We start from the raw sequence: 20199 nt of genomic DNA on the forward strand, positions 1-20199 counted from the left end.
TTAATCCTGCCTTCCTTTCTGCAGCCAGGGTCACTGATGGCCCCATCTGCAGTGAGAAACTGCTGCCCTGGGATGTTTTCCTCCTGCACTTTCTACTCCTATCTCCCGGGCTTCCCATAGGACTGCTCCCCTTGAGCCACAGCGTGGTCACCTCATTGCCATGCCCTGGGCAGCCTCCAGCCCAAATATCACTGGCTTCCCTGGGAATGGTCCATTCCTGATGGCATCTCAGTAAGAGTCTGTGCCTTCAGACCTGCTAAAGATAAATAATTTTTTGTGGAAGAGTTTTCAAGAAGTCCTGCAGAGTAAGCCTAGAAATTGGATTTGTGAATGGCTTTTCATATTGAAGCAGGTTTCATCTTGCTTACGATATTTTACTGTGTAACCTTGTGCTCAACATGCACACTCTCTTTCTGGAAGAGACCAACATGCTACTGAAAACTCCTGGCATCAGTCAGCATTTTCTCTCTCAGTACAAGATACGCTTTTCTATCCAAAAGTTTTTTCCACATCATATACATAAATGTCATTGCTTTTAAAATTCTTAAATAAAGTACTAATAAAGTACAAAAATAATTTAAAATAGTCATTGCTCAACACAGTAATATCTGGTATTATGAATGAAGCAAAGAGATTCCTACTGTTTCCCAGCATGTAATATACTCTCTACACTTTTAGAAGACTTTCATTACATGTATTACAGAAGTCAGTGGCCATTATGTTTGTAAGAGTATTTGGGGGGAAATAAACTGAGCGTTATCCAAAAATAGCATACTTAATATAAACTAAAAATAAATACCTCTCTGCTGAGACTGAGTTCTCTAAATAAGATCTGTGCAATGAAGGTCTTCTGTAGATAAAAAAGGCCTCTATAAAAGACATTACCTCTGGGAATATCTCATGAGTAATAAGTTGTGACAATTAAAATAATTCTAGACGAAGGACTAGACCCAATATGGAACATATACTCTCCTACATTCAGTTATACTGGAGACGGCCTCTGTCTTCCTAGAGAAGTCACAGCCATGACTGAAGTACCTGGTACTTTCCTTGCTCTATACAGCAAGCACAAGTTTGTGACAATGAGAAGCCAGGACCTTGACTTGGGGGCCATCTCAGCTAGCTTATGAGAAATGTCCATGAGGATGTCTGTAAGACTCATCTCTTTCCAAAACAAATGCAGCCAGGACCCCACATCAGCCTGTCCTCACAAAAGATGTGCCAGGTGCTTTGTCCCGCTCCACATCAACAGTTCTCTGATGCTGCTTCCTCTTCAGTGATTGCTTAGCCATTGAGAGTCAGGTTCGTTCCCTTGGGGACATCTGGATCCCCACGTCTCTAGTGGAGAGAAGAGGGTACCCTGAGCTGGCTGGGCTCAGTGGGACACACACTGACAGTCTCACTGAGGCACCTAAAATCAGGTCAACAGTGAAGTTTCTTTAAGGATCTAGTCCCATATATCGACAAGCAAAAAAATAATACAGGGCACTTTAGTCTAGACAAAACCATGCACAGTGACCCATTGGGCAGCTGATGCAAGACATTATAATTGCAGAACTCACAGCTAAATTGAAGCTTCTTACTGCCCCAGTTTTGAATCCAACTAGCTTTTGAATCCAACTAGCTTTTAAAACTCTTTCCATCTGTTTCTTCATTGCACAAGGCCTGTGAGTGTACCACTGAAGATGGGTGAGTTACTCGCTTGTTACCACATCAGTGTGTGTCACAGTGAATATGTCCATATTATTAAAGGTTTCACAACTATTTAACTGTTGGGGAACATGTTCAACATTTTGCAATATGGCAGACTTCTGTCTTTCAAACTGCTTAAACACTTTTGCTTTAAGCTTTTTACATTAAAGTCAATGAAAGAAGCTTTCCCAGTCCTCTAACATTTAACAAACTACAGGACTTTGTTGCACAATGCTGAAGTCATGCTATTTAGGGCATCATCATTCCTTTCAGAATAGAGATATAATGCCAAATAAGATCTCTCCAGAAACCCTTAAAATGATTCTTTGAAGGAAGCACTCAGAGTTATTCAAGCCCATTTGTCTTGAGGAATTTCTTTGTAATCCTCCTTCTCAAGTACAGATATAATCCACATATTCTCAATTCAGTTTGCTGTTTAATGGAACAAGTTGATCGAATTTAAACATTTGGAGTGAATTCAAAGATCTGAATCCCTCTTCAGACAGCTGAAGTAAATGCTCCAATCAAGTTGACAGAGTTGTGCAAATGTGAACTGACATAAATTAGAGCCACTACCTCTTTTTGTTTGTAGAGATTAGTTTAACCAATTTTATCACATGGGTACGTTCTAGCACCAAAGTATTGAAAGAGGATGTACTAATCTAAAGTCTGGGACATTTAAATTATAAAACTAAAACCTCTGAGAATTTCAGCTCACAAACCTGCATTCATTTTCCAAAAACTCATTTCATCTGTGTTTTGTTATGAGTTCACAAAATTAAAATTAAAATCCTTCCCCAGCATCTTGGCTTTCCTGCTTTCTTTGTGAAGCAGCTCAGTAGCAGCTTTTCTTTCAAGGTGTTATCTCACTTGGCACCATAATGTTTTGATGGCAGCAGTGCAAAAAATTGCCTTTAAAAAGATGAAAACCAAAACATTTTTGCCTCACTTCAGTAATATCGCCTCCAGAATAAGTAAGCAAAGTTCTCAGCTACCACAGTGTATGACAAGAGTCTACTCTGACCCTCCCCATCATTAAACCAGTTTTCATAAAATAAGAAAAAATGCTTTTTAAAAAGAACTCTGAGATAAAGTTACTGCAATCTTCAAAGCACTACTTCTTCCCCAGTTGACAGGTGAAGAATGAAGGCTTCATTATGCCAATGTTTACTGAGTACTACTTCTTTCCAGAACAGCATACACCGCACAGAGTATAGCAATTACGGAAATACTGAGGACTCCGCGTATCCTTAAAAAGGGGTGTGAAGACATCCAAGCTGAATGGAAGCACATAGTGAAGATATGCTGTTTCTTGTGAACTAGACCATGCATCAGCCATATAAGTCATTTTTGCATGTCTTCGGGACCCCAAGGATCAAAGCTATCTGTAACATGATTAGTCCAAGCCCCACGCAGAGCACTGACAGAAATGGATTAGTGTCTCCTAGGGTGTTCACACTCACCTACCATTAATTAGACCACTGAGATGGCACTATTAGAGAGCGTAATGGCAACCTCCGTATCATGGGTGCAGATCTCCTCATGCCCACGGCTGGTGCTTTTCAAGGTGAAAGTGGCACTGCACTCCTGGGTACCTCTCTCAGGGCTCCCCGAGCAGTACCACGGGGGAGATCTGCCAAAGCTTTCTATGATCCCAGAGGGTTGCGAGGAAAGGGGCAAAACTGCTCTGGCCACCAGTTTCAGAAAGACTTGGTTCAATACTTGCTGTTTATATTGTCAGAAAGACAAACTTCTGCTGCTGGAGCAGAAAATCAGTCGCCAGCCACCTTCACACAAGGGCACTGGTTCAGGTATTAGTGAGTCATTTTAGGGCACATCCAGGGATTTTTACCAATGAGGATCTGCCTCTCAATCCACGTCTGTCATCTTGAGAGGGAGACTCATGTTGAATTAGTTCTTTTTATGCTCGTAGTACATACAAGGACAGGTTTGGAAATATTTGCCACATTTTGCTTTAAATAGCATGTCATAAGATCATCTGATGTTAGTCTCCAGATCTGTGCCAGTGTTAGTGTCAGGGACTGTGGTGGTACAATGATAACTGAAGGAAAATTGCAAGTCCATGCTGTAAACCTACTCTCGGAGGTATATTTATTAATGAAAATGCCACTTTCTTCTATTTAAACAGACTTCCTCCTCCTTGCTGTCTCCCCTTGTTTTTACAGTGGTCAAAACTTCATTTTTATTTTACAAAGCTACAGGAAGGAAGGAAATTCTCTGTGTAAACCCATGGGACTGTCTCTGTCAGCAACAGAAGATCCCAAGCTATGGTAAGTCTACTGCTGGTAGAACAGAAATCATCTCAAGAAGGGTATGTGATGGATGTAGTAGAGGGACTTCCCTGGCAGATACACACCAGCAGCTACTGATGCTCCCTAAATCCTTCTGTGCAGGAATTGCCTCCTGCATGACTTATGTCACGGGAAGGGCAGTTGTCCCAGCACAACATCAACTGCAGGGATCCTGCCAATGATGAGACCTGAGTTTCCAGCTCAGGACACGGGGCCAGGCCATGGAGGCAGAGTACGGACATGTGGGCTTGCTTTAGGTGTCTGTAAGGACGGTTCTGGAGCTCTGAGTGTGGGCTGGCAGGGTACAGCTGGAAGACATACATTGGCCTGAGGTTATAAGACTGTGACTTTGCTTCATTGAGATGGGTGTATGAAGGGGATGGGGTTTATGCCCTGACTTGGGAGATAAAATTGGAGAACAAGACAAAGATTATTCAAATTTTTGAGCAAAGACCATTTTTTACTTGATGTCTGTACAATTGCTTCCACATTCTTGAACTTTTATTGATGCCTTTATATCTCTTTTAGTAAAGGTAAAGAACAGTAGTAACACTACATGGTATACTTCATTCTATTTTATTTATTTTCCCAGTTGACCAGGTGACTGTTTAATCAGATTAATCGTATGCCGTTTTCCATAAGCCATAATAATTTTATCTGCTCTGGAGCAATACAATGATCCAGCAGTTCCTTCTAATGTATCACAACAGGAAGCTGACTAAAAATCATAGTTCACTATCAAACATAGAGGACAGAGCTAAAGAACTGCATAAAGTTGCAGAACAGGATAATTCATGGGATTCTGCAGATTGGGGAAACGTGACTTTTTTTAGCATAGTAACTAATGCTGCATTTTGGACATCCATTGCTCTTCTTAATTTTATCTTATTCTCTAAGAAGGGCCATATAGACTATCCATCCACCAACAGAGCTTTATTGTACTTACCAGCATCATAGCTTTGGATGAGAAATCAGCACTTTGGCTTCAAATCTTGTTAAGAAACTTTCCTTTTTTTTTTTCTTTCTGACAATACACATCATTGGCAAGCCTCAGAATTTCTTTTTAAATGGACTGAATTTTCTAAATGTTTCTTTCTGAGAAGCCTGCAGTTTTGTAATCAATTATTCCTGGATTCATCATATCCTAGCAGAGATTATTTTTATTACAATGAAACAAGTTTATAATCTTGAACTCTGAAAATCACCAATACTAGCAGATGTTCTAACACATTTATTAAATCTGGAGATCAGCTTAGTGAACACCTTCATTCCACTTCTCAAAAATATTTCTATGATTCCCGGAATCATACTGCAAAGTGAATGTGGAAACTGTAAGCAAAGTGATGTTGGTCTGACTTTAGTGACCATGACCATACTTGAGGATGCAATGAGATTCAGCAGCGCTGGTCTGGCATATTCTTGATAGTTAAACCAGTTCCCAGGTGGTATATGAATGACTTGCATACTCATCAGAGCACAGTTTGATTAATTCTTTCTTTTCAAAGAAATAATCTTAAGAATTTTTTTAATTTTTTTTTTTTACTTTTTTGTGAACTGGGCCTGATTTCAGGTGCTTCACCATGTTCTAGCTGGCAGGCTGTATGTATAGTAGTCACTGCTTAGGATTCAAAGTAAAGCAACTCAATGATTTGTCCCAGTCACGTGATTTTGCTCTCCAAGTGGATGTCTTTTCTAAAGGCAAATCTAGAGTGGGACATGACTCTAATTACAGTTCTGGAGGATAGGGAGATATGGGTGCTAATATTTGTGAAACACCCAGAGTTGCAACTGGTTTCATGAATAAAGCAGCAAGTCATTCAAGCACTCACTAAAGAGAATAATATGTTCCCAATAGTAGCTATATGGCTTTACCATGAATATTCATAAATCTATTGGTGCTTTATTTTTCATACTGTTACATTAATGCCAAATTAAACTATCCTCAAACAAGCACCTTAGTAATCACACAAATATATCTTGGAGACATTGAGAGGTATTAAGCTCACAATAGGTAATTCATCAATTATCAATGTAAATTCAACATCAATTTGTTGATTGATTCAAAATATCAATCAGCTCAAAATAGGTAAGACCAATGTGTAAAATGTACTTCAAGGACGTACTGGCTTAGCTGATCAACTGGCAAATGCACCAAAGAATTCAAATATAAAAGACAGTGATTTGCATCATGTGGCTGAACACAAATAACTGCCTCTACCTTCAGCAGCACGACACTGTTGGTTTGCACTAAGGATAAATCATTCATACGGGATGTCTCTTGCATGCCTTATGAGGTGCTATGGACAGCTTTGAATGAGAAAGTACAGAAAGTTTCTTTCTTTTCCATAGAATTCAAGTCTTTCCATTCATTCTTTGATCTGTGTATGATCTTGGATTTCAGTAGTATCAGCAGCTGGTGAATAAGAGGTTGGCTGTCAACATCTTAATTATTCAGTACTTACCTGGTCTCCCAGGAGGCTGTTGCCCACTTCTGTGTGGTGATCAACTATCTCCTGAAGAACATAATGCCCCTGGAGCCTCACTGATTAGCTGTGTGCTTCTCTACACAGCAAAACTGTCAGTGTGCAAGACTGCACTCCAAGCAGCTGAAACACATTCCTCCCTATTGAGGTAATGAGAAGCAGCCCCTTGTAGTGATCCAGAAAAACTTGGGATAGGGTAGGTTTGTAGTATGGAAGGACCAAGAGGGAATTGCCCATGAGCATCTGCTTACAGTGGTGTGCCACACTCTGCCCCTGGGAAACGCAATATCTAGTATTCTCTGAGCGATATTTTAAGCATAATTGGAAAATAGGCAGGAGGCATCACATTCACCTTCACTTACCTACAAACTGATGATATGGCTAACAGCTAGAAATAGAGTGCTACCTGAAAAAAAAACACAGCAAATAAATGATTCAGACCTATGAAAAAGTGAATAAATGACATCTGCTTAAAAGCCATGCTAATGAGCGCATTGCCTTTTTTCTACACTGATGGTTTTTCAGTGAGCATATATATTACATGTTTATCTCACTTCACTATTAAAGAGTTATATGTACATCTGCTGCATATAGCCAAGGGGACATCTGCAGAAAAGAGATTGGGAAACTTGTAGATCTGGGGAAAACTGTAGAAAATACTACTATTGTTTAAATCCCACAAAGTATTATTGCAGGTAATGATTTACCCTGCAGAAAAATACTGTTAGCAGAAGAGAACTCACTTTAATGTACCTGCATTGCCAAAAATGCAGAAGGGTATCTGATCCTACAAAATCATTTTATGCAGTCAACGATTTAAGCTATGTTGGCTTTAGTAGAAGAGAGGAAACAAAGCAAAGAGTCAGACTAATTTTGTCTGGAGTGAACAAATTTAATTTTCCTGTTCCCATGAAACAATAGTGAAGGACAGAGTTTTCAATGCAATAAGCTTAGGGAAGGCAGAACGTGCCAGATCATTAATTAAAAAGTAAATAAGGAAAATTAAGCGATGTGCTGAAAATGAAGGCAAATGTGAAGAGAAGCTTTAACTGAGGGACAAGTAGGACAAAAGCAATTAAGATACCATTTGGAAGCAAACAGGAGAGGTGACAGAGGATAAATCATCCTCTAAGAAAACCTCTCTAGCTCATTAAATACTTCAAAATTATTTATTATGAGCAGTTTCCCCTCCCCTTCCCAAGCTTTCTGCTACATGCTCACAGCACTTGCAGTACTAGGGAGACTACAAGCCCCGACAGGCTGGCCAGTTTTCCTCTGGCCAGAGGGGTTGGTGACATGCTGAAGCACTAATCCACTGCTGCTCTGTTCTAGCTGATGGTATGCTCACAGTCACTCTCATCTCCAGTCCTAAAACCACATATATGCTTGCTTTACTTTCTGATGGATTGTTTGCAAAGTCTGCAATGTAATTGCCCTCTGAGATGCTAGGCAAAGCAGACAGAGTAACTGTGGGTGAAATCCTGGCCTCACTGGGCATGTTGTGCTCAATATGCCAGTTACACACCTGTCAAGCCTCTGCTCTCCTGTTGTGACCTTCTCCATGAATGTAACGTTGTGTGATGGACAGAGGCAAAGCAATGCTAAGCTCAAGCTGAGGATCAAGCCATCCAACAGGGGTTTTTGGAACATGGACCTCCCATTCAGAGTCTCACTCAACAGCTGCAGCACAATGCCAAGGCTTTGCTCCCGCTCCTGACTTTTCATCTCATACCCAGCTGGGATAATGCAAGAAAGGGATCGCAGTGCAGGCACTGAGTGGTGATGTGAGATGGGACCTAAGTGCATGAGACTGCATGGGTGTACCTGATGCTTCATTTAATGGACACAATTCCCTTGGCACCTAGAAGAGTTAGAATTAATCATTACATCCAAGAGCCTTCCTCTCGTGATATCGAGGGATGCACTTTGCCTTGTGCAACTTGTTTGCTTTTAGATTGAAGAATAATTCTTCCCATTTGTCTCTAGTGCTATCTGCTGCCTATGGGCAGAGCCATTTGGCAGCTTTGGCCAGAAACATTAACGGTTACATTAACATTAACTCCACTACTCTCCCCATACCTTTCTTAATTTCATTGACACCTGTAGCTGAAGGTACTTGCCTTGGGAGAGACTTCAAACAGTCATTTGAGGAAAAAGCTCCTTTCTCCCCATTTTTACTCCACCCTCTCAATATGCTCCGTCACCCTACAAGGTTCCCCCCTTTAGGAAAGTGAAAGGGTAAAACAAACAAAACAGAGTTTGGGACAGACACTCAGGCCAAGCAGCAGCTCAAAGACAAATTAAAGCTGCCTTCGCAGATGGATAGAGCTTCTTCTAATGTTAATTTGTGGAACAGAGCCACATAATTCTGAACCTTAGGTTGAGGTTTACATATGTGTTTTACACATGTCTCTGTATCTAAGGCTGAGGCAGGGGTGCACTACCAGCACAGCAGGATGCCGTACCACTCCCACCACACTAAGCTGCCGTCAGGCCCTTCTGAACCACTCTCTCCAAGCCAGTAGAAAGCAGCCCTGAACTGAGAAACCCCATTTGTTCCTTGCATTTAAACCTTCACAATTATTTGTCTATTTTCCCTATCTCAGTCCTTCTGTTTCCGAGAGTTAAGTACCAGGCACTTGGAACAATACTTGTTCTACTATAAGGTTAGCTAGCACCCTGAAACTCCCTTTTTAAAAAAGGAAATTGCTTTCTAAACCCAAGGAGAAGGGTAAGTGGGAGAGTGGATTCTGCTACATTATCAGTTTGAAAGCAAAAGTGTATAAAAGGATGAACACTAGTAGATTCTGCATCATTAGCTAATTTTATGCGTACTAATATATCAGCACCATAAAGTGCCTCATACCTTAAACATCATTATGCTACTGCAGGATTTGGCAACTTCTATTACATAACATGGAGGGTGCTTGGGAAGATTTTGGGAGTGGGTGTGGTTAAGAGGTGAGCATTGATGTAAGCAGAAAGGACCAGCTGAGCTGCAAATCCTTGTCTCCATGCAGGGAAAGGGACATCACTGGTCTATCAACTGCATTTTGCCCCATTAACAGCTTCTCCAACCTCTGCTGAGCTCATGCCAGCACACTTCAGCTCTAATTTGGAAAAAGAAGCCTGTCCAGCCACACCGCCCTTAAAAGGCTGCAGATCTCTGTATTAGGATATGAGAATTTAGACACACGAACTGATTATGAAATGCAGCAGCTTAATTTCTGAAGCTTTACACATACTATAGGGCAATCAATATAATTATAAAGTTTTTGTGCATTCAATTAATAGCTAAAATTTGAAAGCTTAACTCCTGGTTGGTTGTTCCTCATAAAGTTGAGTGAAATTGCTCAAATGAAAAACCAGTGGGCACAGTACTACACTGGAGCCAAACAGGAATCATATTGTCTAAACAATAGAAAGAAGAGATATCTCTTTCTACTCCTGAAAACCTGAAAAGATAAAAATGGTGATATTAAGGTGCAAGACTAAACTCTGATGCTTAGAGCAAGAGAGATCGCACCAGCATGATGTTTTTTCTGCTAGGTTTCTTTTGTGCTCCGTGGCTTGTTTTAAAGTATCTTGAAACTAGATAGAGTTTTTCCAGGTGTCTGTCTATGTCTTTCAAAAGACTAAAAGGTGGGGAATAGGAATTCTTTATACAAAGTTACAGGTTTTCAGGGTCTGAAAAGTATTTTGAAATTATTTGAAATTGTTGGGGATTGTTACCAAAGTCTGCCTGTGTGCAGAAGGAAGAGCCCAGGCCTCAGTTTTGGATTCAATGTAGAGGCTGTGAACATGAAACAGAGCTCCACTACTCACTTCATTAGTTTGAAAAAATTAAGAATACATCTGCTCATCTGCTTATTACCACATTTGTCTACAATTAAGACAATTGTGAACCACTTTTAGGAGACCAGAAATATATATATCAGTAAAAATATAGCAGCTAAGGAAACCCACTTTGCCCTCCCATGAATCATGGCTGTCGCCAAATGTGCATCCCAGATCCCTTCTGGTCATTCTTACAGTTTCCTCACACAGTTGGGAAATGTACCCTTTAATCTTTGACATAGGAATTAAACAGTTTTTCGGTAGAGAGCATGAATCATCCTCTGGAGGTGCTAGGTTGCCTCCACTGAGTACAGAGGGACTCTGGGAACTACCTTAGACTAAATATCTAACTGTTAAATAAAGATACATGGGATGACCTCTAGTAGGTCACTAAATTTTGTATCAAATATTAATTAATCATAAGAATAAGTTATAACTTTATTATACCAACACAATCTGGTCTGTAGCATCTCCTAAGTATGCCTGGATTCAAAATTAAAATGCTGGTGATTTCTGGAACAAGTCTTGCTACCATAGTAGGCCATGGACATGTATTTGCATCAGTTTTACTTTGCAAAGAGTCTTTATGCTGCAAATGAAGCATCTTTATTCAATACAAGCTGTTTTACAAGGCTAAATACTTTGAGAATGGAAGTTATTGCAGATAGTAACATTAATTCATACCTGAGCTTTTATTTTAAGATACTACTTAACCTGGAAAGCCACACTGCAAGTTAACCTTATTATCATGATTTACCACTGTGAACTTATATAAGTTAACTAAAACACCTATAAAGCTGTAAATATTAATGAATATTGGAAATGCAGACCAGTTACGAGTTGTGTTACTTGTGTTGCTGCTATGAATATTAATGAAGTGTGGTGAGCAGTTGCATTGGTTGTGAGTAGTGTTACTAGGTGTAAAACTATAAATATTAACGATGTGGAAAAGACAGTCTACTTGGCTGTGACTTGTGCTCTTTTCTGAGCAAGTATATATTTCACCCTTCAGTGTTGTGATGGGGGTTTAAGCAACAGCTTCAGCCTCCACTGCTGCCACAATAAAACAGTATTTTGACAAATGTGTCCATCCAAAATGCATGAGGTGGTTCCATTTCTGAGTTTTGAACACAGGTCTGTCTGCCAAAGGCTGTCTCAGTCCCACCATGAGTGCTGGTTTCAGGGCTTTCAGAGGAGGACGTATCTGCTGAACCTTTGGCAGCCCCAGACATACATCTTGTACTTTATGATATAAGCAGTACAGATGGCAGCACTTATGTTTAACTTTTGTTGATACTTTCCATTGTAAAACTTTGTTTTCAGTTGTTTTAAAATTTCCCAAAGTTTTCTGGTGTGTCTGCCCCCAGCTCAGGTTCTCCATTTTTCTGTTTCTTATCAGTGCTGCAGGGAAGGTGAGGACACGGGGCCTCCCTGAACACTGAAGGCAGGGCAGCATCCTCTTTGCCCTCATTCCCTCCTGAAGCCTGAGATGTGCCTGACCAGCCCTGATGCTTCTCTGCCAGATCTGCACTGGCAGTTCTGTGCAATTACTGGTGTAAACTGGGACAGAGCCCTTAGTGTGCAGCTTATGTGAAGGGCTAGTGCAGTGCTAGAGGAGGGTGCAGCCTGTAAATCCACCTAATTGTGAGATCTCTCCTATCTGATTATTTACTGTGTGTTAGCATTTACAAGGGAAAGATCCTCAGGCCAACTCATGCGGTTGCTGTATTTATGCATTTTCCATTGCTGTGCTGTTGCACTTAGATGTGATGATTTCCAGAAACAAAACCCATGCCAGGGTCACTGGGGTGGGGGAGCTGGTGATAAAAAAAATATTCAGAAAAGGCCTACTATTATGATCAGTTAATCAGGACTGGCTAATACTTCAAGGCAACTGAATTTCCCTTAGCTTGTACATTTTTCATTGAGTTTCTACAACCAGATGAGGCACAGGGTCTTCCAAAATTTTTGGAAGAGGGCAGCAAATGTTCACTTTCAGACTTCTTTCTTTTTTTTTTTAAGCAGGGACAAGTGAGAATGAAGGTCCATGAGGAGAAAGCAGTTTGGGAAAGACATCTGAATCAGGGGAGGAGGGGTTGTGGGGCATTAAAAGGAGTACAAGAGCTGCAAATGCTCATCTTTGTCAGAAACAAGAAACCAGTTCTTTGAGATTTCATTTCCCTCTTTAGACTTTCATTTGGGAAGATAGGTCAACACAGTTATTTCTAGATCTCCAGTAGCAAATATTAGATGAAACTACATTTTCTTATAATTCTCCATGACTTCTTGACACAGCTCAGATCTTTACTTCAGTCCCAGTAAAGCCTACATTTTCTGTAACAAACAATCACAAAACTACACTGAAAATGTCTTTTCTATGCATTTCCTTCCCTTTTATTTTATGGCAATTTTTCATAGTGTTTCTATTAAAAAAGAAAAGGGTTTGGACGATGACTGCAACCCAAATGGAGTTTGTAACTATAGTACCAATAATATAACACTTTGACAGAAGAAAAGGAGCATGAAAAAAATGCAAGACAAAGTCTTTACAGGATTTTCTTCCTTCTTTCCTCCAGGGATACAAAGCACAGCAGTAATAGATTCATCAGTTTTCCAGAGCCTGTTAACAAGATGAATGTTTTTGAGGATTTGTCTTTAAAGTGCAAGTACGAGATTGTGAGTCTCTTGTTTCAAAATCCAATGGAAACCAGGCTGTAATAGTATCTTGATGTTGCCTGGGAAGTGTCAATTTAGCCAGACTAAACTTCCTGAAAAAGATTTTTAATCCTAGGAGGAAATTTTTTTAGGTTGCCTGATATGTTATAAACTGAGTTTTCTAAAGCAGGTGAAACCTGTCTGTTTGTAAATGAGTTTCTGTCTCTAATGGAGTAAAACATGGAGTGTATCCTGATTAACATGCAAAAATCCATTAGTGTTCTGGCTCCCTATGCCTGCCTCAGATACCACTGAAAATTTTGTCTAGACCTTAGTTTCAGTATATAGGATATAGATGGAATAACTGCATGATACTGATATGTTAAAAATACTTTTAATGCAGATGTAATTGTCTTTCATGCATCAACAATTTGTATTAATGCATTTTAGTTTGTCACATTCGTCAGCAATATCACCATTGTTCATGTGAGTGTGTGTACATGTTTGCTTGTATCTATGTGTAGATATGTGAGAGGGAAAAACTGATCATCTAGGCATTGCTCTTTGGTATAGTCTCATGATTAGTCTGAACCTTAAACTGAAAAAAACTGTGGCTGTTTATCTTTACATAAAGTTACTATTCAAGATCTAATTTCTAAAACACTGAATAATTCTCATTTGCTTTTCTGGCAAGGTTTCATTGCTATTCAAGCTTATGATGTTTTTCCTCTCCAAATATTACTAGAATCATAGAACATCCTGAGCTGGAAGGGATCTGCAAGCATCATTGAGTCCAACTCCTGTCCCCGCATAGGACAACCCTAAAATTCACACCATGTCTCTGAGGGCATTGTCCAAGTGCTTCTTGAATATTCTCAGGCCTGGTGCCATGACTGCCTCCCTGGGGAGCCCGTTCCAGTGCTCCACCACCCTCTGGGTGAGGAACCTTCTCCTAATATTCAACCTAAGCCTCCCCTGACACATCTGCCTGCCTTTCGCTTGGGTCCTAACTAGCCTTGTTCTTGTCCTTTTGGTCATCTGTGATTATCTCCACACCAGTAAGTTCATCCTCACAGTGAGGCCTCACAAGCACATCTGCCTGCTCCACTCCTTACTGCCCAGCTATACCTTTCAGGGAAAAACCCCTAAGTGAGATTTCATTCATCACATTTACAGTAACATTGCACTGGATAAAACCATGTCCAACAGGTATTAACATTCTTTGTACAGCTTCTCTTTCAAGAGTTGAAAAAATGCTTCTGGATTTTATTTAACCTTTAATTGACTGCCTAATAGGATTCTGACTAACACAGCTCTCCACATATTATGGCCATTAATCATTATTTGCACACAGCTCATTTCTGTGGAGACACAATTTTTTGTATGAGAGAAAGAAAGGACAAAAGTGGTTGTATTTTTTGTCTATTTGCCAAAGAAAGAGAAGATTTTTCTCTACCTGACTAGCCCAATAGCCCACATAGCTACTACGTGTAAAAATTTCTTACTGCTAATGTAATTAGGCTCATTTAATTAGAATGAAACCTGACCTAGGGGATGTTCTCATCATTTTATCTGGATGACTGTAAAGTTTTAGGATGGAAAATATGAATGGTAAATGACTAATATTTTTATTCCTATGGAAGTATAAGCCTTCCAGACTTCTAAGTATGCAAGTGCTTATATATATCTATGCTTGGAAGTGCAAGTCTTTCAGGTTAGAAGCAGAAGACTCACCCCCAATGATTCCCTGGGATCAAAAGCCTACCTGCAGACAGGAAAGTGAGGAGGTATAACGCAGTCAAATGAAAAGTAATCTACTGTTCAGTCTAGTGTTTCCAACAGCTCTCATATGTACTATTCAAACAATTATAATCATTACCAAAGACTGCTTCCATAAACATAGAATATCTTTCTATTTACTCTTTTCTGTCAGGACAGCTACTTCACATGTGCCTAGTATACCTTGTGGTGTGGCATTCAGTGGTTGCTTAAATGATCAGGTTCAAGCTTTCAGATATACTATGACATTTTATTTTAAAGAATGCCTATTAAAACTGCACTGTTCCCTTCTGATGGTTAGGTATCTTGATGTACGGAGAACAGTTGCATTCTCAGTTGCAACTGGGCTGCCAATGCTGTGATAAGTTATCAAAAAACCCCAAAAGCTCTCATACAATCTGAAGCTGTCACCCAGATGCAGCAATGGGGATGTGTCCCACAATTATTACTCTGTGTCCAGACCACAAAATCTGAACACAAAATTTGAAGAACACCCATACTGGTTTAGACCAAAGGTACATCAATTCTGATATCCTTTCTTCAATATTTACCCAGCATGGAAGGAGGACAGCCTGATCAGGAAAGTGGTTTTCCCAGGGTGAGGGTCACCCCTTGCATTCCTAGAGTGCTGGTCTTCAATCTTCCCAAATGCAGGAAATTCAGCTGCACCATTTGTGGTTACCAGGCTGTGTTCATTCTTTTCCTGTAAAAGACAAATACTGAAAATAATTGAAAGAAAAAAACAAACAAACAAAAAGAGGCAGACCAGTACCTACCCACCAGCAGAAGGTGCTGAAGCTCCATAAGAAGTCACTGTGGCACCTCAGCTCTGGGTGTGTCCTCCAAGTCACGCATTGGTTCCCTGTCTGCATCTGAGACCGGATGTGTTCCTGAGGAACACAGGAATGAGCAGCACACAGTGAAAGCCGTACAACTGCTCAAACCAGCTGAAGAAGAGTTAATCCATATTTTCAGCCTTCCATCCCCCCCTTTTCGCCTCATGGCATATCTTACAAGAGATACAAGTGCTATAGGCTCCCTTGATGGTTCTTGGAGCGCAGGCTTCCTTCTGAGAAGGTAGGACTCCCTGATTGCCTATCCAAAAGAGTGCGGTGGACAATGCGTCACTTAGGCAGAAAAAGAGTTTGATCAGCTAGAAGAAGCTGATGGTGCAAAAAATGGATGTCCTGCCTCCAGCCTGTAAAGAAGGGCAGTTACTGTCTCTGGGGTGACACCTAGATCCCTCGGATGTTTTATGTAAAATCATTGTTTTGAGTGTGAATAAATTAGTCTAAAGAGGCTTGTCTTTTCAAAGCAGTAAAATTATCAATTAATATATGCTACTGGCACTAAAGTAAAACAAATCTAAATAACATAAATGGAAGGCATTTTGTTGAAAATAAAACCCAATCCCTAAAGCATAGAAGCAGATAGCAAAGAACACACAAATGGAGAGAACTGTTAGTAACACTTCTGAACACTTCCTCTCCCCCTAAACTGAAATGTCAAGGGCTTCTTGAGCCAGGAAGCTCTCCCTGGATTTTTTTCTCCCCTTTGAGTGTGGAGCATGGCTGGATGTTAATGAACCCAAGAAATGTTTTTAGCAGCTGCAGCATCCCAGAGAACGATCTTCACAACTTGCCCCTGTGCTATATATCTCCTTGTAAACCTTCCTCCCGCTGGCTGCCCTGTAATGCCTCCTGCTTCTTATACTGGGAGAGGTGGTGAAAAGCGAGTCCATATCTATCTCTCTACAGAAGACTGTTATCATCTCCCCTTTGGTTAGGTCCTTCAGCCTGAAAAATTACCAAATCCTCTGCCTGACACCCACCTGGAGTCCCCCAAGCACCCCACGTCATTATCAACTCAATAGCTTCAAACCAGAAGGCAAAGGCTCTGTATATGTTTCTGTTGTACATATAGACAAGTCCAGGGTCCAAAGACAAGATATGGATAACTTAAAGTAGACAAGCTGTTCAGTGAGCCAGCAAATACAGTAATTCGGTTTCTTTAGGCTCTACCCTATCTTAGTTTTCTGCAGCCATATCCTGTGGCCTTCTCTCCAATGGAGAGGAATCATTTCAGCCTTGCTGTTACAAGAGGCACTCTGTTTTCCTGAAGCTTGAGGAAAATGTTTTAGAGGTCAATACTTTTCCAACATTTGGTTGGAGCTGTGACTATCATGTTGAAAAATGTTCATAGTGGGCTGAAGGACTGATGAAGAAACACTCGGAAATCATGATGATATAATTCTTATTTCCTAGGAAGCTGAGCTAAAGCCTACATTGAACTAATAAATTATTATTCATTCCAAATCACATTTTTCATATGATCTACTCTTTCATGAGCAGAAAGGAATATTAGGCATGTAAATCCTTTATTCATTGACAAGATAACAGACCTGCTAATATAAAAGCATTTTTATTTTACATATGAAAAGTAAGTCCAATTTAATAAGAAAGCGTTTATCTTCTGTTTTCTATTGTTTTAGTGATTCAAAACCTGAGAAATCCTGAATTAATTAGAGAATGAGTTAGTTAATAAATTAATTATCCTGCATATTATTTTACTTTGAAATATCAATGCCGATCCAAAATTGGCAAAGAGAATGAAATTCTGCAGATAGGATGTTAATATGGAGGGAATAATTCCATCAAAGCAAAAGGCTGATTGTTTGATGGTGGTAGAGGCAAAGGAAGAGGGAGAAAAGACCTGCCTGACCCCAAATTTAAATTCTTTTTAAATGAAACAGGGTCCACCCTTGATAAAACCACCTTATGTTACATACTGGCACATTTGGCACATTGTAGATTATCACAACAGTATAACACCACTCAGCATTTCCATTTCCAAATATGATTGAATGATCCCAATCCAAAAATGCTTGCTTAATCCCTTTGTGCACCTTCTTTATCATGCAGATACTCTCAATGCATTTGCAATGAGTTCCCATATCCTTCCTGTTATTTCAGACATGACGAAGCAGCTCAGGTGCTTTTGGACCAGTATGGAAGCTGTCCATCTTTCTTGTCCCATGGTGCCATTTCTGTTGTGCAGCTCCTGATCTTGGCTTTGATATATGGTCCTGAAGGATTTATTTGAGAGTGATGTTTTTCCCTCTTTGCTCTAAAATGTTGAACAGTGACTGCAGTTAGTTGAGACTCTGTGATGACATTGACAACTTAGACACTGTGCACGGCTCATCACTGAGAGGAAAAAACTGCAACATGTTTAGGAATAGCGAATGCAGCTTTGAAGATCAGTTAACTTTCTTCACCGAGACAGATTGTTTAAGTGGAAAAATCTCTTTAACATACTTTGTGCTTCTATTATATCGTTTCATAATGTCCTACCACAGCATATAAAATAATGTGCAGTTTACCTAACATGCAAAGCTTCTTAACACTTCAAGAGGTTTCTTTTTGTCTTTCCATTTTTTACCTACTCTATTCAAATAAAATCTTTCCAGTGAGAATATCCACGAGATCCTGCTTGCATGATTAGGAGGATGGTCCATGTCAGCACTTTAGGGAAATGTATAAAAACATCTCTAGTGAAAATGTCACAGGTAAGGTTATTTTACAAGACACACTCTTCTTAGATTAAAAACAGGGTTTCTGACAGAGTGATATAAAATATGAATGTACTAAAAAGCACTAGTTTCTACCAAACCCAAACTGAATATAAGAGGGATAAAGGTTTCAGAACTAACAGGAACAAATTCTCATCATTCCTGTTTACTCTGATTTAAATATAATTCTGAGCTTGCTTCTCCTTCTACAAACCTGAAAATCCTATTTTACAGCCCTAAGGGCAAATTGGCCAGACATGGACTGGACCATTCACTGAAAATGGGAATCTGTAATTCTTTTATTTTGAAAACTGAAGATGCAATCACTCGCGATGTTTTAATGCCATAGGTACCATGATCTTGATTAAGATCTCTATAAGATTCCTAAAGCACCCTTGGGATAGGAATAATGTTGAGTAACTGTATCCATATAATATTCAATTATGGCAAAATACCTTCATGTAGGCAATGTCTGTATTACTGGGCTTGGGATGCAGACAGATCCCTGAGTTCAGGTACATAACTTAGCCACATACCAACTCTGTCTGACAGCAAAACCTGGGTGTCCATCACCAGGATGTGGGAGAGGAATCACAGAATGATGCAAATAGGTTCCTGTTGTGGGTAACTGGTGGCAGTCCTGTGGCACGTCACAGTCTGCTTCAGAAGGTGACTCAAGACACAAACTGGGCACCAGGAGAAGGCAGCTCATCCCTCCTGTCATAGGACAAATCCCACCCTGGAGTATCTGCTAAGTAAAAACAGTTCTAAATGCTCAGCTGCAAAATATAGCCACTCAGAAGAAAAGGATGAGAAGAGAGCAGGAAATTTGTATAATGGATCTTGCAGAAACACGAAAAGTACTATTGCTTTATGCAATTATAAGTATAATAGCTCCTTTTTGGAAAGGAAGGAAAAAAATCATATATCTGTTATTTTTATATTACCCTACTGCTATGTTATGTTATATTCAGACCATCTACAACTTGAATGGAATTACTATGTACTAGACAGGGATGAACTATACAAATCATCTGTTTTCCCCTCGTGAGTACAAAGAAATAGTCACCAAAACCATTTCTCTCTCTTGTTTGTACTAGCAGCCCTGGACAAGAAATAGTTCTCTCCCCTTGAGTAAATATACCACAGCAGCCCTGATCACTAGTGGCACATTTGCATGGTCTAAGTCACGAATCCAAAGTGCAAAATTACTCACTGCCCCCACCTCTCCCTCCGCTCAGGAAGCACAGCACTATCTTTTTTGAGTTCTTTACATATCAATTCTTCATACATCATCTTTTGATTTATCCCAAATAAAAATAGCTCAATTTGAGTTTCTTGTATCTGGAAATGTTAAAATCACTGATTATTTGCTGAAGTGTTAGCGTGTAAAGCCAAAATCGAGCAGCAGACCTTTACCACCTCACACCACAGCACCACTTCTGCCCTCGCCTTGCATCAGACACGCCCTTTGGCCAGACCGTGGCACTGACCACAGGAGAGCATCCAGGCTGAAAACAGCACATTCCTCACAGGGTGGTCAGCATGCTGACTGGGACATGTGGGACAACAGTTGCAGGTGAGCAGCAAGAAAAGAAGGAGTTAGAGACACATTTCCCAGACCAACTCTGCCTGTGCCACTGATAGTCTGTTGCCAAGCACACCCCCCTCTGCCACAGAGGAACTTAGATTGGGAGGTACCTCTGGAATTCACCCACTCCAGCCCTTCTTAATGCCAGGAGACCTTCAAAGTTAGATCAGGGGACTGATCTGCACTTCATCACCATGGATAGACTGAGAGTACCCACTCTTGTGCTTCTCAAGCAGTTATCTGCATATCATTACACAGAAGGGGATCATCTTCTACAGC

This window comes from Phalacrocorax aristotelis, chromosome 2, assembly GCF_949628215.1.
Source record: "Phalacrocorax aristotelis chromosome 2, bGulAri2.1, whole genome shotgun sequence".
In the NCBI taxonomy this organism is placed as follows: domain Eukaryota; kingdom Metazoa; phylum Chordata; class Aves; order Suliformes; family Phalacrocoracidae; genus Phalacrocorax; species Phalacrocorax aristotelis.